Raw genomic sequence first — 11,341 nt, 5'->3', positions numbered from 1 at the left:
TTGTAGACCAGTGTAATCGAAGTCCAGACATCACCTGGTATGTGGGGAGACCTGTATCTTAGCTTTGCCATGATTTTAAGGGTTTGAGGGAATGCGATATATGATGCAGATCCATTGCTTCTCAGAAAAACACCTTCCAGAACATAACTAAGCAGGTAACCATACCATTTCAGCTTGTATGATGGAGTGTTACTGCATACAAACCTAAAATTTATGGAGCAGAGGTGAGCCAAAACCCCAATCTCATATCTCAACACTGCCAAAGCTTGAGATGTTGAAAATCCAGAGCTGATTTTTGAAGCTTAGGGCCATTACTAATGAAATATAACTGCTGTGTAAGCTCCTACTTGAACAGTATCCGCAATGAAGTGGATTTCTTTCCAAAAAGTAAAAAATCATGTACCTTTTATTGCCTCCCCCAACTCCTTGCTTTAGGAAAATGACTGAACACTCCTTTCCAACAGAATAGGAATCAAAAAGTAATTGAAATCCTGTAAGAAGGAGATGATTTTTTTAACGACACTTCACCTCTCCCCTAGCTCTTCTTGCAGTTAAATGTTCACCAGCATGAATACACACATTAACTACCCACCCCTACCCCTCATCCCTTCCCCACACCATGAGATGGGCTTGTAGCATATCTAGCAGGAAAATAAATCCAAACTCTGACAGATCGATAGGAGCAGCATTCCAATATTAAGGAAACTTGGTAGAAAGACCATGCCAGCAGCTCCCTCCTATTGAGAGAGAGGCAATTTCAGCCCAAGCACCTCAAGAGACAGCTAATACACTATGGCACAGGAAGCTGGCTCTCAGGTAAGTAGGTCCCAAACCACTGGAAGACAGCAAAGATCCTGGACAGACAAAATACTTACCTTTTGTAACTGTTGTTCTTTGAGATGTGTTGCTCATTTCCATTCCATTGTAGGTAGAGGTGAAAGTAACGTAAAGGACTTACTGGTACACCGGAGTCCTGAGCAGGGGCAGGGCCTTTAAAGCACCCCAGAGCTACCAGCTGCAGAGGCAGCTGGAGCCCCAGGGCTCAGGGGCAGCAGGGCTCAGGCGGGGATTTAAAGGGCCCAGAGGTCCAGCTGCTGCGGGGAGCGATGCCCTTTAAAATGCAGCCACAGCTCTGGCAGTGGGGCTCAGGTGGTGCTTTAAAGGGCCTGGGGCTCTCCACAGGGGCTGGAGCTCCGGGCTCTTTAAATCCCTGCCCAAGCCCGGAGCCAGAGCTCTGGCAGTAATTTAAAGGGCCCAGGGCTCCCCGCAACGGCTGGAGCCCTGGGCCCTTTAAATCACTGCCAGATAAGCCGGTCCAGTCCAGCATGGTGTACCAGCTGTTTCACTGTGATTGTAGGTGTGTGTGTTTGCCACATGCACTGGTGCCAGAAATTTTTCCCTCAGTGGTATCCATAGGGAACCAGCTTTGGTGCCCTCTGGTGTGGTGTGCATATGTACCAGTATAAGAGATGCTGCCGGCTCCCCCTTCCCTCAGTTTCTTCTTGCCAGAACTCCAACAGATGGGAAGGAGGGTGGGTCATGGAATGGACATGAGCAACACATCTTGAAGAACAACAGTTATGAAAGGTAACCATCTTTTCTTCAAGTGCTTGCTCATGTCCATTCCATTGTAGATGTCTCCAAAGCAGTACCACTGGAGGTGGGTGGGAGTTCACTGATGTGTCGATTGCAACACAGCTCTGCCAAAGCCAGCATCGTCTCTGACTTGCTGGATGATGGCATAATGCGTCAAGAACATGTGTACTGGAGACCACGTTGCCTCCCCAGAGATAGTGCTTGGGGGTGTGCTATAGACAGCTGGGATCTGTTTTTAATTAAGTAAATACTAATGGGAATTGTGTGATCCAGATATAGACTGGAGGACAAGTGCTAGCAATAATAATAGGACTCAGATTTTCCTGATGCAATAGCTGATGGATTCCTTCACCAAGTAGTTGTTGAACCAACAAGAGGGGATGCCATTTTAGATTTGGTTTTGGTGACTCATAGAAGATATGGTTGTAGGGGACAACCTTGGTTCGAGTGATCAGGAGCTAATTCAGTTTAAACTAAATGGAACGATAAACAAAAATATATCTGACTAGGGTTTTTGATTTCAAAAGGTCTAACTTAAAAAAAATTAAGGAAATCAGTTAGGGAAGTGGATTGGACTGAAGAACTTGGGGATCTAAAAGTGGAGGAAGCCTGGAATTACTTCAAGTCAAAGTTGCAGAAACTATCAGAAGTCTGCATCCCAAGAAAGTTGAAAAAATTCATAGGCAGGAATTGTAGACCAAACTGGATGAGCAAGCATCTCAGAGAAGTTATTAAGAAAAAGCAGAAAGCCTACAAAGAATGGAAGATAGGAGTGATCAGCAAGGAAAGGTACCTTATTGAGGTCAGAACATGTAGGGATAAAGTTAGAAAGGCCAAAAGCCATGTAGAGTTTTCCCTTGCAAAGAGAATTAAAAACAAACAGTAAAAGGTTCTATAGCCATATAAATAAGAAAACAAAGAAAAAAGTGGGACTGCTAAACACTGAGGATGGAGTGGAGGTTAAGGATAATCTAGGCCTGGGCCAATAGCTAACCAAATACTTTGCCTCAGTCTTTACAGAGGCTAACAAGGAGCTTAGGGATAATGGTAGGATGAAAATAGGAATGAGGATATGAAGGCAGATATTACCACATCTGAGGTAGAAGCCAAACTCGAACAGCTTAATGAGACGAAATCAGGGGGCCCAGATAATCTTCACCCAAGAATATTAAAGGAGCTAGCACATGAAATTGCAAGCCCATTAGCAAGAATTTTTAATGAAACTGGAAACTCAGGGTTGTACCATATGACTGGAGAATTGTTAACATAGTTCCTATCTTTAAGAAAGGGGGGGAAAAAGTGATCCAGACAACTACAGACCTGTAGGTTTGACATCTGTAGTATGCAAGATCTTGGAAAAAAAATTTGAAGGAAAAAGTAGTCAAGGACATTGAGGTCAATGGTAATTGGGACAAAATACAACATGGTTTTACAAAAGGTAGATCGTGCCAAACTTACCTGAACTCATTCTTTGAGAAGGTGACAGACTATTTAGACAAAGGAAATGCGGTAGACCTAATTTACCTCGATTTCAGTAAGGCATTTGACATGGTTCCACATGCGGAATTATTAGTCAAACTGGAAAAGATGGGGATCAATATGAAAACTGAAAGGTGGATAAGGAACTGGTTCAAGGGGAGACTACGATACGTCGTACTGAAAGGTGAACTGTCAGGCTGGAAGGAGGTTACTAGTGGAGTTCCTCAGGGATCGGTTTTGGGACCATTTTTATTACTGATCTTGGAACCAAAGGTGAGAATGTGCTAATAAAGTTTGCGGATGACACAAAGCTGGGAGGTATTGCCAATACAGAGAAGGACCAGGATATCATACAGGAAGATCTGGATGACCTTGTAAACTGGAGTAATAGTAATAGGATGAAATTTAATAGTGAAAAGTTCAACATCATTCATTTAGGGATTAACAACAAAAACTATTGTTATAAGCTGGGGAGGCATCAGTTGGAAGTAACAGAGGAGAACAACCTCAGAGTACTGGTTGATCACAGGATGACTATGAGCAGCCAATGTGATATGGCTGTGAAAAAAGCTAATGCGGTCTTGGGATGCATCAGGCGAGGTATTGCCAGTAGAGATAAGAAGGTGTTAGTACCGTTATACAAGGCACTGGTGAGAACTCATCTGGAATACTGTTTGCAGTTCTGGCGTCCCATGTTTAAGAATGAGTTCAAACTGGAACAGGTTCAGAGAAGGGCTACTAGGATGATCCGAGGAATGGAAAACCTGTCTTATGAAAGGAGACTCAAAGAGCTTGGCTTGTTTAGCCTAACCAAAAGGAGGCTGAGGGGAGATAGGATTGTTCTCTATAAATGTATCAGAGGAATAAATACCAGGGAGGCAGAGGAATTACTTAAGCTCAGTACCAATGTGGACACAAGAACAAATGGATATAAACTGGACACTAGGAAGTTTAGAATTGAAATTGGATGAAGGTTTCTAACAATCAGAGGAGTGAAGTTCTGGAACAGCCTTCCAAGGGGAGTAGTGGGGGCAAAAGATATATCTGGCTTCAAGACTAAGCTTGATAAGTTTATGGAAGGGATGATATAATGGGATAGCCAAATTTTGGCAATTAATTGGTCTTTGACTATTAGCGATAAATATGCCCAATGGCTTGTGATGGGATAGAATCATCTATGATTCTAAAGTGGTTATCCAATTCGAAATCCTCTGAGGGGACACCAGAAGACTCTTCATCCTGTCAGCTATTGTGATAAAGAGCTGGGCCGATCTGTGAAAGGGCTTGGTGCACTCCAGGTAGAAAGCCAGGGCGCACCTGACATCTAGAGTGTGCAGCCATCTCTCTTCATTGGTCGTGTGAGGCTTTGGACAGAACACCGTGAGGAAGATATCCTACTTGTCATGGAAGGATGACACCACCTTTGGCAAGAAGGCCTGATGGGGCCACAGCTGGACCTTGTCCTTGTAGAATATTGTGTATGGGGGTGGGGTTCCCAAAGTGAGGTCTTTAATCTTGGAGACATGTCTTGCAAGGTAATAGCTACAAGGAATGCAACCTTCCACGAAGGTGGGAAATGGAACAAGAAGCCATAGGCCTGGAGAGGACCAGGCTGAGCTCCCATTGGGGAACTGGGTCCCGGATCAATGAAAGAGTCTTTCAAGGACTTTCAGGAACCTGATCATTACCTCATGCGAGGATACCGATCTACCTTGGATGCGAGGATGGAAGGCCGATATGGCTGCCAGGTGCACCTTGATCGAAGAGAAGGTGAGGCCCTGGAGCTTTAAGTGAAGCAGGTAATCCAGGATGGACTGCAGAGATGACTGGGTCAGGGACACTCCACTCTGACGCCCAGCTGGGAAGTGACCACAGTGCTGCTATGGCCAGGTCCATGAGCATGCCAAACCAATGCTGGGGTGATCATAATGAGCCGTGCCTTGTCCTTCTTGGTTTTTGAGAGGACTTTGCTGATGAGTGGAATTGGCAGGAAGGCGTACATCAGGTCTCTTGACCACAACAGGAGAAAGCCACTGGAAAGTGAGCCTCTGTCGAGGTCTTGCAGAGAGCAGAACTGATGACACTTTCTGTTTTGTCTGCTGGAGAACAGATCCACTTGGGGAGCACCCCACTTTTGGAAGAGCATTCTGCCAACCTCCAAGTGAAAGGACCACATGTGGTGAGAGAAGGACCTGCTGAGGTGATCCGCCAGCGTGTTCCAGACACTGGGGAGGTGCGAGGCTTCCAGATGGATTGCATGCTGAATGCAGAGGCCCCAGAGATGGAAGGCCTCCTTGCACAGAGCCAACAAAAGAGCTCCCCCTGCCTGTTGAACATAGAGGTCGTGTTGTCCGTCAACACCTGCACCACCCAACTGAATAGTTGGGGGAAGGAAGACACTGCAAGTCAGATAGAGGACTCTGAGCTCCCTGATATTTATATGCAACGTGAGCTCCTCTCAAGACCATAACCCCTGAGTCCACAGCAACTGAGGTCGTCCGACATCTGAAATCAGGGAGACTGTGGGTCGTGGGCTCACGAATGGCACACCTTCCAACACCAGAATCGGGTTGGACTACCACTGTAGGGAAGCAAGTATGCGTGGTGGGATCGTGATGACCTTGTCTAGGTGATGTCTGGCCGGGGAGTAGAGTGACGCCAGCTACATCTGGAAGGGATGCAGCCTGAGTCTCACATATCAGACAACATATGTGAATGCTGCCATATGCTCCAGTAGTCTGAGAAAGACCTGGGCAGTGGTGAGCAGATGGGCAGCGATGCTGGCAATCAGATCTGTCATTGCCCTGAACCTGGCCTCTGGCAGGAATGCTGTGTCTCAGGTAGAGTCGAGTACCACTCTGATTATCCCAGTCCAAAGGATAGAGTTTAACATTGATTTTTGTTCATTAATCAACAGGCCCAGAACTTGACAAGTGGCTTGTAAGACACTGCACTGACTGGAGCAGCCTTTGATGAGCCAGTCATTGAGGTACGGGTAGATCTGGATACCCAGCCTGATGTCTAAGTAAGCCGCCACCACCGACATGCACTTTGTAAACACCCTCTGCACTGTTGCTAGGCCAAAAGGGAGCACTTCTAATTGGTAGTGGGCAGTCCCAACTACGAAATGCAGAAAATGCCTATGTTCATGAAACATTGATATGTGAAAGTAAGCATCTTTCAGGTCGCAGGCAGTGTACCAGGCTCCCGGATCCAGGGAAGGAATGATGGAGGCCAGGAAGACCACGTGGAACTTCAACTTCTTGAGATACTTGCTAAGGCTCAGCATGTTGAGGATGGGGTGTAGATCAAAAAATAGCTGGAGTAAAACCCTGTCCCTTTCAAGGGCAGAGGGACTTCCTCCACGGCTCCCATCCATAGAAGGCCCTGCACCTCCTGAGTGAGCAGATGCTCATGAGAAGGGTCCCTGAAAAGGGATGAGAGGGAGAGGGAACAGAAATAAACTGGAGGGTATACCCCTCTGCTACTGTGCTGAGGACTCACTGCTCCGATGTTATAGAGGCCCAGGCAGGGAGGAAGGGAGACAAGCAATTGGAAAAAAGCAGGGGCGCTTGATCCAAGACATGTTGGAAGGTCACCCTCAAGCGCACTCTCAAAATGCCGGCTTATTACCCGGTTGGTTGAGGGTAGAACTTGAGCGAGCTGAGGGGGACCAGCTGTTGGCCTTGCCGTGCTTGAGTCCTTGCCCTTTCTGCGGAAGGGCTCTATTCGGGAATGGCCCCCAAACCTGTGGGACTGCTACGGCTTGAACCACTTTCTCACGGGTGCTGGCGTATAAAGGTCCAGCAAGCGCAAGGTAGCCCTAGAGTCTTTCAGGCCATGCAACTTTTGTCTGTTCTGTGAACAGTGCCAGGCCATCAAAGGGCAAGTCCTGGCTGGACTGCTGAATCTCCACCAACAGGCCAGACTGCAAACAGGTGCCTCATAGAAATGGCCAAGGCTATGGTCCAGGCCACAGAGTCTACTATATCTGAGGCTGCTTGGAGGGCCATCCTGGCCATAGCTCTGCCCTCATCCAGAATAGCCAGGTCTGGCAGTGAGTCCGCAACCTTGACCATGGACTGCCAAATGTTAAAATCGTGAACAGCCAAGTAGGGCATGATGGTTGGCTATTCTTAACTGGAGGCATGCCATAGAATAAATTTTTCTGACAAAAGAGACTGAGCCTCTTCGCCTCCTTATTCTTAGGCGTCAATCCCAGCTGGTCCTGTCTATTGTGCTAATTGGCCGCTGATACCACCAGTGAGCTTGGAGCTGGAGTGTATATAGGTATTCAAATCCCTTAGCAGGGACGAAATACTTCCTCTCCGCCCACTTGGAGATGGGGGGCAGGGAGGAGGGAGTTTACCACAAGGCACTGATCAGCTTTACACTCCCTCGTGGACTGGCAATGCCACCTTGGAGGGGGCTGCTATGCTTAAAACATCAACCAGGGAGTCTGAGGGTTCTGCTAACTCCTCTGCCACCAACCGCAGGTTAGATGCCACCCTCTTTAGAAGCTCCTGGTGAGCCTTTACATTGTCCTGGGGAACCATGTGGGAAGATCCCGCTATTGCCTCATCAGGTGAAGAGATGAGGAGGCAAGTAAGGGTGCATCTGCCAACTTCATAGCCTTTGCCAAGGGAGCCTCAGCCGAGGCTGGCTGACCCTGGGGACCTTACTCTGACTCCGCTTCCGAGTCCAGGGACAGGCGGGAGACTGTTACCCTTTCTCAGATTCCCCTGAGAGTTATCAGTGCCCCTGCGATGGTTGGGGAAACCCTCAGGACTCCATAGCTGCCAGGGAGGCAGCCATTGGCCCTGGCGCCATGCAACCACTGGTGGTCCCGATGGGAACGTCAATGCCTCTGGTGGATGGCCTTGGCCTGCAGGAAGATCTACCTCCTCACTCTCTGAGCCTGATGAGGGACAGACTCGTCTGGGGGACCAGGCTGGTACCAAAGCTGCCTACCTACCCCGTTCCCGTCAACTCTTTCTCTCCAGGGATCTCTACCTGTGACATGTACCGGGAAGACTGCTCTCGCTGCTGCATCTCCCGGGACCGGCAGCAGTATCCTAGCAATCGATGTCTCATGCTTTGAGAGTGGTGCTGTTCTGTGGATCAGGAGTGAGAGAATCGAAGTCTTGGCTCAAGAGATCATCAACATGTCCGTGGGGATCCACAGGGGCAAACTGGAAACCGGCATCTTTATCATCTAGAGCGGTACCCCAAATCTGGGGATCGACTCAAACGCTCCGGGGACCGGTGACAGGATTCTGGGGATTGGTGATGCGCCTCCACAGGTCTGCACCAGACAGCTGGCAATCGGCGCTGGGATTCCGGGGAATGCTGCCTAGGGTGTGGAGAACAACGCCAGGCACTCTTACAGGTAAGCCAACTTGTATCTGGGATCTGGCGGCACTGCTCAGGCAAGTGCTGGTGGGACATGGCCTGCACTGGAGAGTGGTGCCTTACCAATGGGGACTGCTGGAAAGGTCCCAGGGCGGGTTTACCCCTTGAATGGGGCACCTCGCTAGCCAGCATGGGGGGCAACAGAAGGGACAATATGTCCTTAACAGTCTGAAAGGCCTCTAGTGTGGATGGCCCTGCCAGGTGCCACGTGCCTCTGCCGCTTCCCGGGCAGATGCTGAATGGGGCTTGACAGCTCAACGGGTGCTGGAGCCTGGCTACTGTCCGGAGGGGAGGAGCTGCCCCATGTGGGTCTTTGCTCTCCTCTGGCTCTCTCCTTCTCTTTATGGGACATAGAATAATGCCCTCTCCCAGCCTCTCTTTGCTTTTTAGCTGGTACCAGGGATGGGGATTGGCGCCAGTCAGAGGCCCGTGCCGGCAGCGTGCAGTGGACCGATGCCTCGGTGCTTGGAGTAGAGTCTGATCTAGCCAGCTCTGAGGCCGGTGTGAGGGCCAACTCCACAAGGAACACTTAAGTTGAATGCCACGCTCCTTTATGGTTTGTGGCTTGAAACTTTTACAAATGCGAGACTTATTGCTCACATGGGTCTCCCCCAAACACTTCAGGCAGCTTTGAAGGGGATCACTGACTGGTATATGTTTTTTGCAGCGTCACAAGGCTTGAAGCCTGGGCTAAGTTCCATAGAGGACTAAATTTTTTAACTTATGCACTAAGGGAACTAATAAACTATACAAAACTTTCTAAGAACGACATACAGAGAATCACAACTAGACAGTTGAGAAGGAAAGCTTGCCAAGGCAAGGAGACATTCCAGCACCACCCCTGGCGGTAAGAAGGAACTAAGGGAGGGAAGAGCCAGTGGAAAAACTTCCAGCACCGATGCACGAGGCAAGCACACACACTTACAATGCAACGGACATGAGCAAGCACTCGAAGAAAAATGGAACATGCTCCTGGCATGAAACTCTGCTTATTGCACTGGCTGCCACATCCAGCATTAACTCCAGTTTCAAAGTTGTCACCCCAGAGAGTGTATTACAGCAATTAAATAGGTGGTGACAAGAATATGCCTTTGTCACTAAGATTATTAGATCACAAATAAAAAGTTTGGGTGGCTTTTTAATAATGTGAAAGAAGTTTTTTATTAACCTCAATCTTCAATGCACTTTTTGATTAAACTTTCCAAAATCACCACCTTCTGGCAGAGATTAAGCTTAGGAAAGTTCAAAGGATCTTTTCACAAAGTTTAAAGAAAGCAGAAAGGGTGTTTGAGTGTGACTATGTGTGAAACCTCCATTAAACATGTGAGTGACAGTAAACATCATAAAACAAATTTAATAATTTGATTTGGAGATCCAAAACATGACAACTAAGGTGTGTCTGACTGCAAGACAGAAGCCTCCTGTACAGGTCACTTCAAGGGAGGAGAAGACAAGCATACGTTGCCTCTCAGTTCTACTCTATTTACAACATAAAAGGAGGAACAATTCAGAGCCAAGACAACATGGTATTTTTAGAAGTAATCTTCATGGAACATAGCTCTTCCTATGTGCTTGTCCCTGAGGGCTTTGCTATCCTTAAAACAGCTGCTGGTAAGAGGCAGTACACAGTCTCAACAAGTACAGTCAAAAAAGGCACCTCAGCAATATTAAATTTGTGACTTGGATTTTTTTTTATTATTATTATTATGGACTCAGAATACACATTGACTTGGCTAACATTATAGAGTGAACCTTGCATTTAGGACAGATAAGTGCCATATTATCCATTATGGAATAGAAGTTCAATGTAAAACATTTAGCAACACTGATTTTTGTCAGACACTATGCTGTGGAAACCTGTGATTAGAACTGGTCGGGAATTTGACAACGTTTTTTCACTGGGAAATGCCAATTCATCAAAACAGTTCATTGCTATTCTGGGTTTTGAGGTCTCAATCTTTCCTGTTCCACTTGGCAAAAATAAATCTTCCTTAGAGGAGGGACTTGAACCCGATTCTCTCACTTGCCAAGTGGGAGCCATAATCACTGAGCTAGAGAGAGTCAGTGTCACTTTCTCTGGCCCAAAGTTTATTCAAACTGGAAAAGCTCCAAGAGTATAGAGATCAACCACATTCCAAAATAGCCAACTGCTTGGTGGGTTGGGAACTCATCTGGGATGTGGGAGACCCAGGTCCAAATCCTTGCTGCGCCTGATTTGGAGCAGAAATTTGAACCCAGATCTTCCCCTGCCCACATGAATGCACTAACGACTGGGTTGTTCTAGGATGTGGCTGGCCTCTCATTTATCAAAAGGTCTCAGCTTCATCTCAATGCTAACTCATGAAAATAGTTAAGCGACGGGAAAATCATTTCATGCCCACCTCTACCTATGGTATTAGACTGTGCTGAAAATCTTATGAGAGAGAGAGAGATTTACAGGTTTCCTAAATAAATTACAATTATGAGTAAACAAGTATAAAACAGATATTTTTTAAAAGTCAGTCCATTAGGGAAACTTCTTCATAATACCATAAAATGTTTTAACTGCTTTACAAATTCAGTGTTTAAGTCATCTATGAATTAATAACTTCTAGAGAGTAGTAGATCAGTCTACCCTGTGTGCTGAGACACAGGACTTTACAAAAAAATATCTTTGTTCCTTTTCAACATTTTATGCTTACTTTTTGCTCTAGATTTTATGAGCAAATTTTTATATCAGTACATTTTAAAATACAAACAAAATTCCCCAACAAGTCTTTAATGCAGTTTCATGAGCATTTCTTGATTGAGCTACTTGTCCTCGAGTTCAAAACCCAAGCCCCCAAGAACGAGAAACTGAAGTTTCCAATATTGC

At 46.7% G+C, this 11,341-nt stretch overlaps 1 long non-coding RNA gene across 1 annotated transcript in view; it reads left to right on the top strand.

Annotated features, from left to right (window-relative positions):
- Positions 1-517: 517 nt before the first annotated feature.
- The window catches only part of LOC127050259 (uncharacterized), a 31,093-nt gene continuing 20,269 nt past the window's right edge, over positions 518-11,341 (top strand). The window contains exon 1 of the long non-coding RNA XR_007774184.1: positions 518-816. This is a non-coding gene — a long non-coding RNA (uncharacterized LOC127050259). The remainder of the gene's footprint in view (positions 817-11,341) is intronic.

The sequence above is a fragment of the Gopherus flavomarginatus genome, chromosome 4 (genome assembly GCF_025201925.1).
Source record: "Gopherus flavomarginatus isolate rGopFla2 chromosome 4, rGopFla2.mat.asm, whole genome shotgun sequence".
In the NCBI taxonomy this organism is placed as follows: domain Eukaryota; kingdom Metazoa; phylum Chordata; order Testudines; family Testudinidae; genus Gopherus; species Gopherus flavomarginatus.
Note: the sequence above shows the minus strand (reverse complement) of the source record. Positions and strands in the feature narration are given on the sequence as shown.